The sequence below is a fragment of the Podarcis bocagei genome (assembly GCF_964188305.1).
Source record: "Podarcis bocagei genome assembly, chromosome: 9".
Lineage (NCBI taxonomy): Eukaryota > Metazoa > Chordata > Lepidosauria > Squamata > Lacertidae > Podarcis > Podarcis bocagei.
This window is the reverse complement of record NC_138134.1, coordinates 33,032,405-33,050,624: the sequence shown is the minus strand read 5'-3', so window position 1 is coordinate 33,050,624 and position 18,220 is coordinate 33,032,405. Positions and strand designations below refer to the sequence as shown.

Sequence of the window (18,220 nt, the reverse complement as noted above, 5' to 3'; positions counted from 1 at the left end):
GCGCCACCGGAGCCCGATTTCTGTTCTTATCCTGAAGCAAAGTTCTTAACCTGAAGCACTATTTCTGGGTTAGCAGAGTGTGTAACCTGAAGCGTATGTAACCCGAGGTACCACTGTAGAGGAACACTGATATGGTTTCCTTGGTTCCAATAACCATATTATCTTACTATGGTTCAAACCAAGTGAAAACCTAGCCTTTGGAGAGGCGGGTGGAATAGTGCTGGTTATGTCATGTTTTTAAAATAGAAACTAAAGGCAATGCATTCCTCAACACAATAAGAAGGTCACACCATCTGCTTCAGATGTGTCACGCATCTGAAAAGAAACAACAATCAGTGTCTGGTCACTTAAAAAAAAAGAAAAAAGATAACTGTCTGCCCAACTATTACGGCAGAGGATGCAAGCAGAGAAAATTGTATGACTATGTCTTGCCCCTACACAGACAATCAAAGCTATTCTGCCAGATAAACTTTTGCTGTGACAGTGCTGGGCAGCTTGCTGAACAACCATCGGCAGCCTTAGCAGGTAACATTTGGAATTAAATTACCTCTTTTGACCATCATCTTGTTTTGCAACGGGAGCAGAGGCTTCCTACAGGACACTTTATTGCTGTGCAGCAATGCTTGATTGTGGAGAATTGGGACACTCTTACACCCTTGAAATACGAATTGTTAGTTTATATTGCACCTACATCCACATTGTCGCTCACATAGCAGATTGCTTCCTGATTACAAAGCAAACAAGAGCCCAGCTGCAGAAAATGCAATCTTTGTTTTGGTCTTGGGATTTTTTTATCCATCTTTTTTTGTTTTTTAATAATAGTAATAATAATCATTAAGTCCTTGTTCCATGCACATGCAATTATAGAGAAGATAAAAGAAGAATTTTGTCTGAATATTTGTAGTCCAAGTTATGTGGTCTCCCATTCCAGAATGTATGATTCTGCATTCAGCTCATGGTCGGAGGCAGATGATGCATAGAAAACTTTATGCAGCACATTTGGAGACACAACCAGAGTCTTCTTGGGGCTGCTAGGCCACAGTTGCCCAGACAAACCAAAAGGGAATCAGGCACTCCTCTACAAAGTCTACCTTAGGCCTAAGAAGTTACGTTTGAGCTATTTCCCCTGTCATTTCCTCTGCTTACTGTGCCTTGTATAGGTTGTGCTCTATATTGCAATAAGTCAATCAACAATTCTGAGTATGCAGCTTTATGATCACTTTTCGAAGACTATGCAATGTTATGCTTTTTGGGCATAGCAGGACAGCATGCTATGCCTTTTGGTTTGTTGCAGTATTTTTTTCTTCCGCAGTGGGCATACCAGTTACTGGTGTGCATCAAAGTTGTAGGGCAGCATTCCCCAACCTGGTGCCATCCGGATGTTGTTGGAACACCAGTCCTGATGGGAGTCACAGTCCAACAACATCTAGATGGACCAGGTTGCTGAAGGCTGTTGTAGGGGATGCTGGGACATCTGGGACACATGCACCTCAATATCAGTTTCCTCACCAGTGTGCTAAATTGCAGGGGGGAGAGTGTTGCTTTTCAGAATGCAATTCTATACCAATAAACCTGGGAAGGTGCCTCATTAAAGCCAGTGGGGCTTTTTCAGATTAGGCATGTAGTACTGGAGTGCCTTGCTGCTGAGTAAGTTTGGAGAGTCTGGACATAACGTTTGGTGGGATATAGTTTGATAAGTTATATAACAAATATATATATGTTTCCTAGGCAAGAGGGAAATGTACACTCCGAAGCTAAGGTTTCCAAAATTCTGCACTGGTAGCATGCCCTTTGGATAAAAAGTTGATGGTTTGGGGAAAAGCACTGAAGTTTCCCTGGTTTCTGCTCTCCATGGTTCCATGGCTCTGCTTTCTCCCTTTCTAAGTAAAAATAAATTGCTTCTTTCCAGAGCTGTCAATTTCCCGCTACATTCCATTAACTTGAAAGGATATTTGGGGGTGCTTTCATATGTCATGCAATTGGTATCGAATCAGGTCAGCACATGCGCTCCAGTGGCCAATTTCGGTGCGTGTCAAAGCAGTAAAGTGGCTGCTGTGCTGTATGCGGTGGCTCCCGTGATAAGCATTGTGTTTGTTTGGCTAGCAATGTGACTCCAATGTGCCCTGCATTAGCTACCTCTGCCATGAGAGATAGAAACCACTGAGAGCCTAGCCAGCAGCACTGCATATTAGTGGGCAGTTGCTCCACTGAATTTTGAAACTTGGTTGTCAAGGGACAAAGTTTCAGTCGGTGTCGGACTCACCTGTATCAAGGCCCCACATCACAAGATTTGCCTCATATGGAAATTGACTTTCCTTATGTCATTGTGGTTCCTAAACCTTGCCTTATAAATTGAAGTAGCCCAAGGTTCGTTTTCCTAAACTGTCACAAATGCCTTTTAAATTGAAGAATCCCAGGGTAATTACTGGAGCCAAACACATCAGTAGGAGAAGGACAGGTGACCTGTTGCCCTGGGCAAACTGCTTGAGTCTGACAATAACATTTGCAATCTCCTTAAGAAGAAAGGTAAAGTATACTGCTTTGAAAAAATAATAATAATAACTCTATTGAAAACCTTGGTCCAGAGCATGGGCCAAATTTGGGGCTAAATTAACAGTTTGCAAAGTGGCATGGATTAGAAGCTTTTCCCTACATAAAATTAGTTAAATTCACAGCAGGGGAGTTTTCCATCCCTAAGTAGCCACCTGTGATGCCCTGGGAGAAAAAGGGGCAGGAAAGTTTCCTTCCATGAACTTCCTTAGGTTGCCTAAGGATATAGGCCATTATTACTACTAACTAAATACTGAACAGCAGTCTAAGTCAAGTTTAGCTTTTTCCTGCTGTGCAAGCATTCAGGTGTGACTCGTCTAGTGGGGCAGAGCTACAGCAATAGTGTCCCAGCCACAGTGGTGCTGTCACTTTCTGGGAGGGGAAACAGCAAGTTTGTGTGGGCAAGAACATCAGATTGGCTCCATGCAGATCTTACCTCCTTGTCACCCCTCCCAGGAAGTGGCAGCAACACCATTGCTAGATGCTGTTGTTGATGCTGATGGTAAAGGAGGCCCAAGACCCATTTTTAAATAATCCTGGCTGTGTAGCAGGCACTCAAAAAGCAAACCATGCAAGCCACCGATGGCTAATTTTGTGGGATGCAGTAATCTCGGCAACTTTATCCACACCAGCAAAGTCTCCCAGAAAAGGTGTTTAAGAAGCCACCATACAAACACTGAGAACATACTCTGTGCTCTTGGAAGCAACTTTGGGTGGTACTCAGTGTCATTCCTCCTAAGAGAAGACCCATTGAAGTTAATAGGCATGGCTAATGTAGGTTCCTCAATTTCAACTGGTTTCCAGCAAAAGGTGAGAGCCAAACTTCTTCAGCCTCCCTGCTGGAAGAGCAGATTTCTGTTTATCCATGGACAAAGGAAAGGGTGGAGGTCTAAGCACGAAATTGTCAATTGTACCAACCACATGATAACTGAAATGGCAAGAATAATCTTAATAAGAAAAGGTACTGAAACTGGTCAGTATAGTGAATTGCCGTCGGTCATGGCATTTCATGAAAATTCTCTGAAACGTGAATATAATAAGAAGCAATTGGTAGCGTGGTGGGTGACATTATCATCTGGAATTGAAAGACAGAAACTTACTTAGGCACCCGCCACTGCAATTACCAGTTTGAACTTGTGAAGACTGTCTTCTGTCTCTTCCCTTTTCATGAAAATATGCTTAACTATTTCTTCAAATTCATGGCTCAGAATCTGAGGGTAAAATGTCACCTTGAAGTGAGAACTTGTAAATTGGTCAAGCCCTGCTGACTCTTATACATGCATCCAAACCCTACATGATGAAAGGGAGAGACAATCATGATAAGGGAGGAACGCAATAAAAACATTTCATTTGGCTATAGATACATTTTGCCTTTTATAAGAACAAATTTATACACAGACCATGATGTCATGGTGGCAAAAATTGACGATGCGTATTCATCTCAGATATCAAATTCCTAAAAGTACTAACTTACTTATTTACTTAATACACTCCTGCTCTAGGTTTTAGGGCAAACCCGCCCAAGGTGACTAACTGTAATGTCTGCAATTGTATAAACTTCATTTCTATTGAGCTCTTAAGGCATGACATCCCAATACTCTGGTGCCATATCATGTTACAGTACTTCATTGCTTCTGCCCGAATGGAACTCCCTGACCTAGATCTCTCCCTATCCTGCTGTAAACCATAGCAGTACATTGTGCAGCATAGTGTCTCAGAGACTGAGCAGTGATTCAGGAACTCTTCCACTCACGAACTTTCTAGGTGCTTTCTCTCAGCCTCGGCTCCACCCCACAACTACAATCCTGGGAAATGATACCACAGACTTAGCTTAGCATTCCGGCGGCCTGGATGTAGAGCCCAACACCAGTCTGTAATAATCACACTTAAGTATTCCAAAATAGAAGCATGGCAAATTGCAGTGGGGAACCTGCGACTTGGCAGGCATTCTTGGAGTGCATCAGTCTGGAGGGCTGCTGGTTCTCCACTCCAACCTTCCAGGGCTGCTTAAGAATTGTAACTAGGCAATGTTTGAAATCAGGCATAGGCAAACTCGGCGCTCCAGATGTTTGGGGACTACAATTCCCATCATCCCTGACCACTGGTCCTGTTAGCTAGGGATCATGGGAGTTGTAGTCCCAAAACATCTGGAGGGCCGAGTTTGCCTATGCTTGTTTGAAATCTTGAAACACTCTAGAAATGGTAAGGCGATGATTGGGAGAGGCTCATCCATTAGCTTGATGCTACAGCAATAGGTAAAAGGTAAAGGATCCCTGGATGGTTAAGTCCAGTCAAAGGCAACTATGGCACTCATCTCGCTTTAGGCCAAGGGAGCTGGCATTTATGCACAGACAGCTTTTCCGGGTCATGTGGCCAGCATGACTAAACCACTTCTGGTGCAATGGGACAGAGAGCACGTAAACATTGCTTACCTTCCCATTGCAATGGTACCTATTTATCTACTTGCACTGGTGTGCTTTTGAAATGCTAGGTTGGCAGAAGCTGGGACAGAGCAACGGGAGCTCACCACCGTCGAGCAGATTCAAACTATTGACCTTCCACTTGGCAAACCCAAGAGGCTCAGTGGGTTAGACCACAGTGCCACCTGTGTACCCACAGCAATAGCCTCCCAGCAGAAGCATGCTGCTATTTTGCTGTAAAGGTGAGGATGAAGTGGCAGCAATTCTGGGGCTGCACAGACACGCTGGCAGAGCCAACCCAGCATTCCCGCCTGCAGCCCCAACCTCACTGCTGCCTCGCCCTCCTCCTTCCTCCCAACAAGCGGTAGTGATGCTTCTCCAGGAAGCTTTTGCTCCTCCTCCGCCACAGAGGATGAGCCTCTCCTGATGAGGAGGATGATTAATGCAGCTTAGAGCTCTTTCTTCTGTGTCTGCAACTTTCTCATCCTCACTCTCCTTTGTTCCTTTTCTTTGTAGTGTGCTGTGATTGCATTTCCAAAAATCCACAATTTACTGTGAGGCGAACAAAAAGCTTGAGGCTCAGCACCTTTGGGTTGTCTCCATTGTCTCTTAATTTTTGTGTTTGTGTATTCACATTCTTCCTAGCATTTGAAGCTATTGTTTACTTTTAATTACCCATTGGTTCAGTTAGCCACCCAGAGAGCACATTCCTCTCCAGGTAATGAGAGGAAAAGCTCATTGCCCACATTGGTGGTTTTGCTTTTTGCTTTTCCTGTTTGCACACAGAAAAGGGGGAGAAAAAAGATTGGCTGATTCTGCAGAACTGCTCAAGTTTTTTGGTGGGGGTTTTTGTGAACGCCATAAAGGGTTTTGTGTTCCCTTGAGCGTTTACACGTGGCCGAGCTTTGATTTGGAAGGGTGGGGAGGAAGCGCTCCAGAAACATAGAGAATGTGATAGTTGATATTTTATATTTTCTAAGCAACTATGCAGAACATTTGGAAAGATGCACAGATAACATAACAATGGTGAACAATACGAAGATATATTTTCTTAAGGGAATTTCATTAAAATTAAGAGACATAGGGGTTGTTCCTCTCCGCACCAGGCCAAAAAATAATATTATTTGTACAGAGCTCTCTGCTATTTCTGCCTCTGTGTTTCCAGTGCTCAGCTGGCTGACCAAGGATGAAATGGAGCTCTTTCTTTCAGATTTAACTCTGCAGTTGTTACTGTCTCCTGAAAAGGAGTGAGGAAAGCCAACGTCAACAATGCCCCTCACATCAACTGCTTCTCCTGAGTGTTTCTTTGCCTTAGGTTGTCATGTATGTATCAATACTGTTGCTAGCCAATCATTTTCATTTTGTGAAGAATTTCACTATGGAAATTAGACTTGAAAAATTCATAGAATCATAGAGTTGGAATAGACCACAAGGGCCATCGAGTCCAACCCCCTGCCAAGCAGGAAACAATTCAGGTTCATGTGTTATGTACGGCCCTGCATCCATTCCTTTGCTAGCTGGGTAAATGCCCTAAGAGGCATTTGAGTTTGGTTAGACCTGGCTGGAAGGCAGTGAGACAGGGGAAATTCTGATGCTGGAGTGGGAATGTGGGCATCAGTTACTACTACTAATGTGGGTGAGGCTTGAGGCTTGCAGCATACATCAAAACTTCAGCATTGGGGGATTCAGAAACTGGCTTGTCTGCAGCAGCAAAGCCCATTTTTGGATCTGCAGATCCAATGCACTATAGAAGGGTACAATTGCATGTCTGGCCCATGATATTTTGGAGATGGAGAAATGAAATGGTCCCCACCGCAAATCAAGGTGAATCAAACTCATATTATGGCACCTGAGGCAGAAAAGCCCTAAAGCACCTCTCACTCTCGCTGGCATAAAAATGAAATAATCAATTAAATAACTTATTTGCTGCCTTTTCATGACACCTAAGGCAGCTGCCTAACTCTGCCTAATGGTAGGGCCAACCCTAAGGCCTTTTCCAAGCTTGTGGAGCTGACATAGGCAAACTCGACCCTCCAGATGTTTTGAGACTACAATTCCCATCATCCCCGACCACTGGTCTTGTTAGCTAGGGATGATGGGAGTTGTAGTCCCAAAACATATGGAGGGCCAAGTTTGCCTATGCCTGTATGGAGTAATTTGTTGGTGACCAGGATGAGCCATTTCAACTAGCTTGCCTGGTCCTTAGACAACACCCCTTTTATTTCAAGATGACACTAAACTTGTTTTGCCACGTGTAAGGTCACTGAATTGCCTGTAACACCTGACCAAAAGCTAACAGCTTAGCATCTGACTTCGTTAAAATTAGCTTATTTGATGTTATTCCTCCCCGAGTCAGAACAATTACCTTAAATTGGAAAAGTGAGGCTCAATGATGTGTCAGAATATTTGCCACGCATGATGCAAATGCTCAAATTGTAGGCGAAGCTCACCTTCCTCATCTATTTATTGTAAGGAAAGCTGAACTCAATTATTTTTCACATGTCCAATTGCGGACACAAGACTGCCAGCGTGCCAGACAGCTGGAGAATGGCAGATTACGGGCTTCTACCCCCACCTACTGGCAAAGAAAGGTAAACTTTACTTTAAAAGTCTTCCAAAGGTCGGTCTGTTATTTAATATCACAAAACTAAACTGAGAGTGCAGATCTCATTCAGAAAAGGTAGTCAGTGGCCTGTTGCTGTAATATATTCAGACACATTTTCTAATAGGCTTGTGAAGTGAAACACAGATCTGCTTCCTCCACACTAAAATGCCTCATGCAGAGAAACTCTGAGGCCACAGGTACATGGAGAAGTGATGCTGGAGCCACTGGAACTACTCTGAGCAATTAGGGAAGGGATTTACCTGACAGATGGATGCCAACAAAAAAAAAAGGACCTGGCAATTGAGAAACTCCAGGGCCAACTACTCATGGCATTAGGCACATGTTTAAACAAGCACATTTAGCCAGTCTGCTTCTATTTTGGAGAGGAGAAAATGCACCCATGGATCCCCAATCTTAAATGTGCTGCTGATCTGGATTGGTGTCCCACTATTTTTCTGCTGGAATTCACTTCCCTTGTGGCTAATTTTTACCCCTGAAAGTGTGTTTTAATAAATTTTATTTACAATTTCCATAACCACATAAACAAAATGTGTTTTACGGTAAATAAGCACTTTCAAGAGCAAATAACAGGCAAACACCTGAATAAAATCCTGTAGAGCCCTAATGATGATGATGATGATTTCTTTGTACCCTGCCCATCTGGCTGGGCCTCCCCAGCCACTCTGGGCGGCTTCCAACAAAAGATTAAAAATACATTAAAACATCATTCATTAAAAACTTCCCTAAACAGGGCTGCCTTCCATGTTGAATGATTAAAGAATGTTTTGCCATATGAATGGTCCAAGTAAGTTATACTCAAAAGAGTATACCCACTGAAATCAATGGTCTTGAATAACTCCAAAGTCCATTGGTTTCAATGGATTTATCCTGAGCATGGCTTAGAAGCCCCACTCAGCATTTCTTCTTCTATGACTGTCTTCATGTCCATTTAACAAATATAGCTAACCAACAGTTGCAATCTGCATGCAGAACCAGCTGAATCAGATATAAAGAGCCAAATTGTTATACAAGGAAAAGCCAAGCTGCATCTTGTGACAATGAGATGCTTATGGAATTCCATTCATCTCCCTTTCAAGTGAGGATTTCAGATCACTGTGGCATATCCAGCATGTACAGTGGTACCTCAGGTTACATAGACTCCGCTAACCCAGAAATATTGCCTCGGGTTAAGAACTTTGCTTCAGGATGAGAACAGAAATCGCACAGCAGCGGTGCGGCAACAGCGGGAGGCCCCATTAGCTAAAGTGGTGCTTCAGGTCAATAACAGTTTCAGGTTAAGAACGGACCTCCGGAACGAATTAAGCTCTTAACCAGAGGTACCACTGTACATAGATCCCAGAATGAATGAAATAGCATTATCCAGAAGGGTTAAAATCAGTGAGGGGTTTCTCAGTGACTTCAAGGTGTGTGTAATTAGTCCAGTAGATTTTCCCCCTGGCTAATATATCTAATGAAGTTTGGGATTAGTATATTTCCACCTAGTTCTTTGCAACAGATTACTGAAAATGTCATCAGAGCTGGATGAATTGCATTTAGCTTCGCAATTCATAAGAATAGGTTGCATTCTGTGATTGGTTCCAGACATTCAATTTTTTTAAAAAAAGGATTTATATATTTTTTTCTATGCATTGGATTAGCATTTTTTTAAAGTATAGCACTTATTTTTTCATGTTAAGCCCCTTTGACTTATTGGCTGTATTTTTAGACCACTATTTTTTTAAAAAAATAACCCTATCTCAAGTTAGCATTGTACAGTTATTTGAAGAAAGAATTATGGCCATTCATCTTGCTGAAGGCTCTAAAGGTGGTGAAAACTTTAACACATTACACCGATGGCTCAGTGAAGATATTATCTTGCCAGCTGGAAATGTGCAAGGGAGCATACTATTAGACGAGAGCGGTTTTGATAATGAAACATGCAATGAGACTCTGGCGCTCTTTGTACATTTTCCATGCGCTCGAGTCAAGTGGGGTGTTAACCAGAAGGTCATGATATTTCTTTACTCACCGGAATTATTTTCCATTTGCCTGAGTCTGCACATAGGAGGAAGTCAGCACAGAATCGACCAAACTAGAGGAGATCCTGCCATGAGTCTGAGTTGTTTTGAAATCAGCAAATATTAAGCCAGACAGTGTATCAGTCAGATGAAGGGCTAGGGCCTAATCCTGTGGGCTATTTTTAAGTGGTGATAATCAATGTAAGTCATACTCACAGTAGACCCCTGAAATTGATGAACTTAAGTTTCTTGGGCCCTTAAATTTCAATGGGTCTGCTCTAAATATGAATATGACCAACACTGTTTATCACCCAGTTGTGCTCTTTCCACAAACAGGAGAAGTCCTTTTATTTGCAGAAGAACCTTTCACCATGCAAGGGCCTCTGCTAATGGAAGAAAAAGGAAGGTGATTTTTATGGATTCCCCCAATGCCACATTTTACTCTGTTCTGGAGATTCTCAAATCCAGATGAGCAAAAATCATTGTCGTTTTCTTCAGTTAGCAGAGGCCTCCAGTGTATCAAACGCTCTTCCTGAACAGAAGGGTGCCACTGAATTCAGCCCCATGGCTGAATGTGATCCAGCATTGTACAGTACAGGGAACCCTGGCCCCAACCAACAGCAAAGCAAAACTTCATATCAGCAGGGTCAAACTACAGAATTAATTACATGGCGTATCCTTCTTGCATGCTTGCTTCTTGTTTCTGTTAAGTTGTGGGTGAACATATTGGATGACACAGTGATTCTTCAAACAGCTCTTGTTTATTCACAGGCCAGAACAGAACTGAACTGAAGGGTTCAGCCAGCCTGCTTATATAGAGCTCCACTAGAACACAACAGTAACCATTTTCTATAACTATCCAATCACTGAACGTCACTTTCGATCCCTTATTTGCATATGTGGACCTGAACTATCTACAGTATCCCCCTGCTGGCCCAGGGTGAGAACTTCAGTACATAACAGTTTCCTTTTACTAAATAACAGTTGTGGGGAAGAGGAAGCATCTGGGTAGGGACCACAGTATAGCAGGGGGCAGAGCTGAACTTTAACTCTTTGCCCCTGCGCAGTCCTGATTTGAATATGTCTTCTCCCGCTCCCGCAAAAAACAACCACGCTGCTCTTTGCCCTGGGAGCATAAGTACCGGCTCCTAGGGGCTGGTGCAGTTTTGCACCCCCAATGTCTTTCTTTAAGGGGCTGGTCACCCTCAATGTTCAGAGGGTGTTTGGTTCTGTCCCCTGACTCGCCATGCAGGACATTGCATCAGGCATCCTCGTTCAACTTGAGAAGATGGCACCTCTGCTTGGGAGGGAAGTTGCCATTCATTCTGTTGGTTATTGGAAATGTAGTGTCTGTAGCTTTCCTTGCCCAGGACAGAATAGCAAATGGATCTCATGGCATCTTGCCTTTTCATAGTCTAATGCCCTTCTGCATTGAAATAATTTAGTGCTGCGATTGCTTCAAATACAAAGAACCTCCCACGGTGATGGGAACTAGAAATCAGTAAAACTACAGAAGGCGATGCCCAGTTCTCTTTGTGAATGAATGTGCTTACTAAATCAGCTGTGTATTGATTTAAACATTTGTGGCACTACTGTTGAGCAATAGATAATCCAGGATTGCTAAAAACGCAAGTCGGCTCTTGAGATTCTGGGAATGAAACCTTCAACTGAATCATTGGACTGGCTCTACAACGGTGTTAACAAGATGTGGAATGGGCTGTCCAGTCCCCGCAATGCTACTTCTGACTTGCTTGGCACAAATCCACTCCATTAAAGATTCACTCCTTTAAAATTCTGGCATGCAGCACAGGATATGCAGTCAGTCAAGAGAAGAAAGTGCTCTCAGGAGAGTCGTCTGGCATTTTTAAGGAAATCGTTATTCTGTCTTTAAGGCTGTGGACTTGTGTTGCTTTTCTTCCTGAGATTTCAAAGAGAACTACTTGTTAGGGAAGCTCTTTGGCTTATTAGCTCCATACATGTTTGTATGCCTTTCAGTTTGACCTGTCAGAGGAGGTCTTCAAGGGCAGCCTTATTTGATCCGTCAGTTTTCCTTCAGTGCACCCAACAGTAGCTGAACACAGTCACAACATACCATTCAAAGTGAGGAAATATAACTAAGACAGATTCGCAAATATTCAAAGCATAGCGTGTACATAGGGTAATGTGGTGCTGAAGAATCAGTTTAGCTACAGTGCATGAGTCCAGTAGAAATACTTCAAATTTTAGATTTTCTGTGACTTTTGATACCAGTTCACCTGATCTGCACCTCCACACCAATATACAAATCAGAATATAGTTAATTCTTCTGATTTTGTACTTCTGGTGCAGGTTTTGGCTGAAAATATGTGTCACTTCCACGAAAGTGGAGGACAGAAGTGCCTGGCGTGCTCTGGTCCATGGGGTCACGAAGAGTCGGACACAACTAAACGACTAAGCAACAACAACAACAACAATGTGTCACTTCTGATATAAAATACATTTAGAAATGCATTTTTTGCAGGAAAATATGACAAAAATATGTACTGTGTTTACTCGAATCTAATACTCACCTTTTCGGCCAAATTACATTGCGAAAATTAAGATGAGCGTAAGATTCGATCGCACATTTACATTCACCAGCAAATACTTTTTTTGGTTTCAAGGTTCTGAAAATTGAGGTGCGCATTAGATTTGATGGTGCATTAGACTCGAGTAAATATGGTAATTAATGCCATAGTTTCTTTTTAAGTACAGATAAGGAAAACATATCACTTTTTTCCTAATGATCATTATAGCATCTTATTATCATACACAACTCTTTAAATATTATTCAGAGTGGGTATGGTGTACAAACTAGTATCACTATGCAATTCTATGAAGACTCAGCCTTTTAATTTTTATTTTGAAAGCAGAGAGATCAACCTGCTTGGTTCCTGCTGGTGCTGGGAACCATCCGATCACACTCTCTAAGCACTGTGTTCCCTAATGCTTGGGCACTCCCACAATGCACTTCAGTGCAGCTGAAAGTTGCACTGTTCAATGGCTACTAGTTCTAATGAATACGTATTCCTTCCAGTTATCAGAGGCCTACTGCCTCTGAATACCAGTTTATGGGGGGTATGAGCAGGAGACCCACTGCACCCATGTTCTTGTGGGTTTCTCATAGTCATAGGTTTTTAGTTGGTGACTGTGGGAGTAGAATGTTTTTGGGCAAAAACCCCACAACCAGCCAGTAGTTGAGAGATTATGGGAGCTGTAGTTAAACAGCATCTGTGGACCAAAGTTCAGGAAGGCTGACACAAAGGCATGTACAGCTTAGTTCCCCCAAGAGAGAAGCCTTTTAGATAGGGGTTATCTTGTGTACATCTGCATAATCAAGGCATTAAGGAGAGTATTAGCAAAAGGCTAGTGGTGGAAATTTAACAATTTTTCATTTATTTGGCTCTTGCAATTCAGTTGTTTGAAAACAACACGGGGGGGAGTAACATCTGATGTGTTTTAAATGTGTTGTGGAAGGGGGGATTATTGATTTTGTGTTTTTCATATTTTAATTTTATGTTGTGAACCGTCCTGAGAGCTACTCTGATGAGGAATGGTGGGGGTCTCCCCCTCCCCCTGCTCCTGACCAGGATCCTGAAGCTGCCCAGGAGCAGTGGAGCAGTATAGTTTTGGAGCAATGGTTTGCAGAGGGACATAGTTTGGAAAACTATTAGAAAACCTCTAATTTGGACCATTTCGATCGGATACTCCCTACTGATGTGGATAGATTCCTCCAAGTTGGTAGGCCCACCACCTGCCTCCTTGATCCGTGCCCGTCTTGGCTGATTAGGGAGTGTCCAGATGTTGCGCGGACCCCCCTGGTTGAAATTATCAATTTGTCCCTTGACACGGGGACATTCCCAGGGGAACTGAAGGAAGCAGTGGTGCGTCCACTCTTAAAGAAAGCTTCATTAGATCCCTTAGACCTATCCAATTACCGCCCAGTTTCAAATCTTCCATACCTGGGTAAGGTAATTGAGAGAGCGGTTGCTGAACAGCTTGGTAGGTTTCTGGAGGAAACATCGGCATTAGATCCATTTCAGTCCGGTTTCCGTCCTGGTTTTGGGACGGAGACGGCTCTGGTTGCCCTAACAGATGATATCCGTAGACAACTGGATCGAGGCGGGTCAGGACTGCTGATCCTTTTAGATTTGTCAGCAGCCTTTGACATGGTCGATCATGATCTTCTGGACCATCGCCTTGCAGACGTGGGGATACAGGGCATAGCCCGTAACTGGTTGTGCTCTTTTATCTCTGGTCGGGGACAGAGGGTGGCACTAGGGAGGGAAATGTCGTCACGCCACTCCTTGGTGTGTGGAGTGCCGCAGGGCGCAATTCTCTCCCCAATGCTTTTTAACATCTTTATGCGCCCCCTTGCCCAGATTATCCGGAGCTTTGGGCTGGGCTGTCATCAATATGCTGATGACACTCAGCTCTATCTACTGATGGATGGCCACACCAACTCGGCCCCTTACACACTGACCAGATGCTTGGAAGCTGTGGCTGGATGGTTTCGTGGGAGCCGATTGAAACTAAATCCTTCGAAGACAGAGGTCCTATGGCTAGGTCGGGATAGCATGGGGATGAGGGACCAACTCCCTTCTCTTGCGGGGGCCCAATTAGTGCCATTGCCTTCCGTTAAGAGTTTGGGTGTAATCCTTGACGCCTCCCTTTCCATGGAGGCGCAAGTCACAGCAACAGCCAAGGCGACATTTTTCCACCTTCGCCGCATCAAGCAGTTGGTCCCTTACCTTTCCCGCCCCGACCTGGCCACAGTGATCCATGCGACAGTCATCTCCAGGCTTGACTACTGTAACTCGCTCTACGCGGGGCTGCCCTTGAAGCTGTCCCAGAAACTCCAGCGGGTACAGAATGCTGCAGCGAGGCTCCTCACAGCGTCTCTGCCATGGGAGCATATTCATCCAGTGCTTTTCAAGCTGCACTGGCTCCCGGTGGAGTACAGGGTCAGATTTAAGGTGCTGCTTTTGACCTTTAAAGCCCTTCACGGCCTAGGACCCTCGTACCTACGGGACCGCCTCGCCTGGTATGCCCCACGGAGAGCCTCAAGGTCCATAAATAACAACACCCTAGTGGTCCCAGGCCCTAAGGAAGTTAGATTGGCTTCAACCAGAGCCAGGGCCTTTTCAGCACTGACCCCAACTTGGTGGAACGCTCTGTCTCATGAGACCAGGGCCCTGCAGGATCTGATCTCTTTCCGCAGGGCCTGTAAGACAGAGTTGTTCCGCCTGGCCTTTGGATTGGAGCCAATTTGATTCCCTCCGCCCCCTTTTTCTTTTTTCTTTTCCTTCTCCTGCAATGAGGCTCCATTTTAATATTTTAATGTTCCATTATTTTAATGTTGTATTTTATTTTTGTTTTTAAGTTGTAATCACTCATCTTGTTTTTATTATTGCTTGTAAGCCGCTCTGAGCCCGGCCTTGGCTGGGGAGGGCGGGGTATAAATAAAAAATTATTATTATTATTATTATTATTATTATTATTATTATTATTATTATTATTATTAATTTCTCTGAGGTGAGCATTCCATATGTGTGGTGTCACCACTGAGAAGGCCCCTCCCTAGTCACTACCTGCCGGAGTTCTGAAGGCTTAAGGAACACTGAGAAGAACGTTTACTGCAGACCTTGGCGTCTTGGCAGATTTGTATGGGGAAAGGCACTCCTTCAAATACCCATTTTTAGGTCTCTAAAGGTTAAAACCAGCACTTCAAATTGTCCCTGGAAAGTGAGGAGCTTTTAAAATGGTGAGAAATGATCAGATTAGCTAGCTGATGTGTAGTTGGCATTTCCTGGCAGTCTTCAAAGGCATCCCCATGTGCTGCACATTAGAGGAATCTAACCTTGATGTCCTTAATGCATGGATTATGTTAGACACAGAAAAGCCATTTAACTATTGCCTAAAGAAATAAAGTAGGGAGCACTTTGAATGAGGGAAAATAGAGGTGGACATAGGTAAGCAAGGTGAGTAACTTTCTGAAAGCTCCTTCACCTCCAAGCCTTACGTGATAACCATTTTTATAAGACAATAGTGGTATCTACAGGATCATTTTGCAGAGTTGATTGAGGCATGGGCATAGCCAAGGAGGGGCAGGGGGGCAGCTGCCCCCCCCCAATCAAGTAAAACAATAGAAATACATAACTAACTGACTAATCACATCGGTTCTAAAAAAAAAAAAATCAACAAAAATTCTGGCTACGCCCATGGATTGAGGGCAATTCTTCCACTTCAGAAATGAATCAGCCCTCCCAAGTTCACATATAAAGCATTTCAAAACAGGATGCTGTTCACATAAGAGGCTTCAAGTAAAGCGCTTTAACCTCAGATGCTATTGGCATAATGTGAATTCTAAAATGGGTTTAAAAGGGCACTTGCAAAAGGCAAGCCATCCCAGAATGCCTTCAGGCTAAATGAACAAGGGTGCCTAGCAGCAGAATAGAAGTCTGGTGCTAGATAGAATCTCAAAAAAGCTAGTTGTGTTTTGTTTTTTTAAGTACATGCTTAAAATCATAAAAATAAAAATCCCTTCATTGCGAATGAAGCCTCAAGAAGAATTTATGGCTGATGATGATGGTGATAATAATAATTAATAATAATAACAGCGTCTTGAAATCTTTTCAGCCAAATGACTTCTTTTACTGTACACATAGCAAAACAGAACATGTGTGAATGAATCATTATTAATTTTCCCATTACAGTGAGACCCACTAGCCTACCTCTTCCATGAACTAGTTTTCCTGCTTATGTGGAATGTAGGGTGAAGTAGCATTTTCTCCAGGACCAATGAATGAGACTGATCCCATCTCAGCTGTAAGTGGCACGCTGAAAATCATTATAGGCCTGTTTTCTGTCCTTCCAGCCGACATACTGATATATAAACTTCACATATGTCATAAAATAGTTGGATAGAAATTATGGATAGGTGAAACCAGCCCATTTGTGGTCCATTAAGACAGGGGTAGAGGATCTTGGCCAAAACCCAGCTTTTTCAGCTCAAAATCAACATAAATTCTGTCCCTCTCTGTTTCCAGCTTTGCTTGCATCTTGGGCAACACCCAGAGGGATCTGTGTCTGCTTGCAAAGCCAGGGTGCCAACTTGAATAAAATATTGGGGGAGCCCAGGTAAGCCCTGCCCCACATAATCGATCACAAGATGTGGCACTCTCACACCATTTGAATGGCAGTGTCCATCAACTTTGGCGGGGCCCGGCCCCTTCTAATATTTTATTGGAGGGGCAAAGGACCTCAGCCCCTAGGAGTTGGCTCCTATGTTGCAAAGCAACTTGTGACTCCGAGTGGTGTGGGCTGCTTCATGAACATAAGTAAACGTTCTGAAATTCTGTCCAAAGACCCGTGTCTCAGTCACAAAAGCTAGCCCACCCTATCTTTGCCATGGAAAAAATACAAGCCATCATTTGTTCATGCATTTTTCACAATACAGTACAATTGCAATTATACACCATTTTATTTAATATTAAATAACTTCAATGAGATTGTGAAGATATATGCATGATATCTATTGTCCTATTTTAAAACTTGTAAAACAGTGGTGATAAGCTCCCTTATGCACTGCTTGGAACTTTAGCGCATTACTGGACCTTTAGTTTATGAAAGGGGGAAGCCAGTGTTAATGCTAAAAGGACATCTCCAGTAGTCCTCTTCTCCATTACTTCCACTCCTGTCATCCTCAACCCTGGAAGCCTAAAAACTACCAGTGAGTAGAAAGAATAGCATGCATATATGATTGGGAAGTCAGGCAAATATCTAGCAAGAAGCCCAACTCTATGCATTGGCCTACTAAAACAGGCTATTTATACCCATTGATAATTATGGTCAGGGCTGTCTTAAGCATATCCGGTGCTGTGGTGCAAAGATCCCTCCCCCGTTTCCCAGAGTTGTCAACCTTTTTTAAGGAGGGGACCCCAAAATTGGTGACTTTCTTAGGAAAGGTTCCCCAGAGTTGTTGACCTTTTTTAAGGGAGCTGACACCATGTTACACAGCTTGGGAAAAGAAATCAGGGAACATAAACATACTTTTTTTAGTTGCTCATTTATTAACAATGCACTTATATATACAACACCACATTTTGTTTTTTCTTGTTTTTTGCAGATTTAAGACAGATTATCTTATTATGTAACACCTTGTTTTTAACAATGTTGATTTCTTTTTAAATTCAGATCTTTTTAAATAAAAAAAAATCTAAATGACTGCAAAGCCAGTCCAACAGTTCTTTTTTCATAAAAACAATCCAAGAGGCTCACAGCAGAGCAAAGTCAGAAATTATAATTAAAGCCTAAATCTGGCAACAGACAGGAAGGGGTTGGTTTTTTTTCTTAACCTGGTGTGTGTGTTCATGTATGCATGTGTAAAAGAGAAAGAAATCTATAAGCAAGTGATGCTATGCAGCAAGAACTAGATAATGTGATCTGCACAGAAACAACAGAATTAGGAAGCATCATTGTTTTAAACAGAAGCAAAAGATCCAGAAGGAATTGTCAGCTGGTATAGCAGTGCAACACTTCAGGCCATTTTTTGGCACAAAGAGGACAGATCAGTGTGATTTTTCATTCTAAGCACTAGCAGGGCTTTT

At 43.0% G+C, this 18,220-nt stretch overlaps 1 protein-coding gene across 4 annotated transcripts in view; it reads left to right on the top strand.

Annotated features, from left to right (window-relative positions):
• GALNTL6 (polypeptide N-acetylgalactosaminyltransferase like 6) overlaps positions 1-18,220 on the top strand; it is a 474,855-nt gene that overhangs the window by 386,270 nt on the left and 70,365 nt on the right. The gene's annotated exons all lie outside the window — the stretch shown is intronic.